At 45.9% G+C, this 2500-nt stretch overlaps 1 protein-coding gene across 2 annotated transcripts in view; it reads left to right on the forward strand.

Annotated features, from left to right (window-relative positions):
• The window catches only part of ttc7a (tetratricopeptide repeat domain 7A), a 75810-nt gene that overhangs the window by 54434 nt on the left and 18876 nt on the right, over positions 1-2500 (forward strand). The window lies entirely within an intron of this gene.

Genomic DNA, 2500 nt, shown 5'->3' on the forward strand with positions numbered 1-2500 from the left:
GTATAAAGGCTTCAGCCTTTTTAATCCCCCCTCCCCATTCCCCCTTCCCGTCTCTCCTATCCGCTTCACCCTTTTCCCAGAGGTCTCCAGCCCCCGAGAACTGTTTTTGGCATTCCACTGTGATGGGCTACTTCCTGTTATAGATGGGTCACTTCCTGTCCCAGGGAGGTTTGAGCATAAGCAGAGCTTATCTAGAGCAGTGCAAACCCTGGCCAGAGAAGGGCAGATTTACTGTCTTCCCCAAAAATGCTCTTCAGGACCTGCTGATGTACAGATTGGTTTGGTCAATTTGCCCTGGGAATCTGATTAACTGTCATGTCTCGTAAGAATGAACACAATAATGATGTGCAGAGGAATATGGAGGTGGACAAGTAGAGCTGAAATGAAATTATGAATATGTTTTATTTGAAGGATCCACAATATATAATAATTTGCTTACATATACTGTTCACCTCCATTTTGTGCCCCTCTAACATAAACATATTGGACACTGATCTCCATTTGAGTTTCTCACGCAGTCAGCAGCCGAAGTGGCAGTTAATGGAGTCTGTCTGTCACTGACTGTGTCGTGTTGCCCAGAGACAGCCTTCTTGGAGCTCAGTCTGCCATTGGTCAGTTCTGGAGCTAAGGGGGCGTGTCCAAGGAGCCACCGTAGTCATGCTTTCTTGAGTTTGAAGTGCAGCACGCGATGCCCTTATTTAGCCAAGTGTGCTGTTATTACCCAGGAACATGATTACACTTGCTACTACTGAGTGTGTGTGTGTGCGTGTGTGGGTTTTCGTGTTTGTGTGTGTGTGGTTTTGTTTACGTGTGTGTGGTCATAACAAAGTCACCTCTCTCATCTCACCTACCATTTGGACGTTGTACAAACCTATAAATTAACTATTGTTTGTTTATGAGCTGAGGTGCTTCGCAGGCAAATTCATGTGGCCATCAGGTGCTAATGCTGAACACGCTTGTGATACTCATGTGACATTTATCACGTGTTCGTGACAGTGAGGTGCTTCTTTGGTCTTTCCAGAAAAGGATGTGGAGAACCTCTCACTCTATTGCAGTCTGGAGAGGCTGCTGAACAGGAAGCTGACACTGCGTCACCTTTAATTCATTCCCCCTGGCCCCAGTCTCCCTGTGACAATTCAGCCCCATTTGGAACTGGACACAGTTACTGAACTGTGGCAGTCTGCTCCAAAATGGTCATGGTGCACATTTGGGGGATGGTTGTTCAATTTTAGAGTTTGTCCCCAATATTAATGTATATATGAATTAAAATGAAATTTTTTAGGCAACAAAATTACTTAGCCTCGCTGGATTTTGGAACCAAATAGACTAGCGCTTACATTTAACTGCAAGTCAAAGTTACAGTATATTGTTGATCGACTACCAGCTCCTCAGATGCCAGCTGCAGCTATACAGCAGAACTGCGATCGGAGGAATTTTCTGAAGTGCAGAATGAATGTGTAATTGTAAAAATTCTGTGATGGTTGTGTGGAATCAGTCGCATAATGGGGAATGCTGAGGTCGTATGGAATTAGATGCTGGGACGCACAGGAATGCTCAGGTTGTGTGGAATCAGGAACATTAGGAATGTGTGACTGAGCTGACTGAATGTGTTGTGGACTGCAGCTCACTGGTTGTGGTATATAAGGGGAGTGGAATGTGTTGCTGGTTGCTGGAGCATGATGGGTAATGAGTTTTGGCACCAGTGACTGTCCCCGCATTGACAGCAGTGGACAGATGAGGCAATGCCAAGCAACAGCTCCCCAGTCCTGAGAAACCCCACACTCAAAAGTGCCCAAAACAGGGGGTGTCTCGGTGGCGCAGCCTGTAGAGCACTGACCGCATGCTCATTGCGAGCCGCAACGTCGGCGGTTCGAATCCGACCGTCCGACATTTGTCGCATGTCTTCCCCTCTCTCTCGCTCCCATTCTTCCTGTCTCTCTATACTATATACTGTCCAATAAAGCTGAAAAAGGCCTAAAAAATATCTTTAAAAAAAAACAAAGTGCCAAAAACCTCCCCGTTCAGGACCAGACCAGGAATTCTGTAATGCGTCACGTGCTTTTTGTCTGTAGGTTCAAACGCCTTAGGCTGTCCCCTGTTTTCATAGAAAAATAAAAGTGCAAAATCATTGTTTTTGAAGTTTTCTTTGAAGAAGGGTTTGCGCGGCCTCTCTCTGTGTTAACACAGGTGGCACATACCCACACCTGGTTGGTTAATTTGACTTCAGAATGTCGGCCATGTTTACAGAAGATTAGTAGCAATCAGTGATGTTTTCCTATCTCTTTTTCTGTTTGTCCCTGTGTATATGCGTGTGTGTGTGTGTATGCATGTGTGCGTGCGTGCGTGTGTACGTTCATGTGCGTGCGTGTGCGTTCGTGTGCATTCGTGTGTGTGTGTGCGTTCGTGTGCGTGTGTGTGTGTCTGTACTTTATGTGTGTGTATGTGTATGCGTGTGCATGTGTGTGCGTGCATGTGTGTGTCTGTACTGTATGTGTGTGTC

The sequence above is a fragment of the Conger conger genome, chromosome 18 (assembly GCF_963514075.1).
Source record: "Conger conger chromosome 18, fConCon1.1, whole genome shotgun sequence".
Taxonomy (NCBI): domain Eukaryota; kingdom Metazoa; phylum Chordata; class Actinopteri; order Anguilliformes; family Congridae; genus Conger; species Conger conger.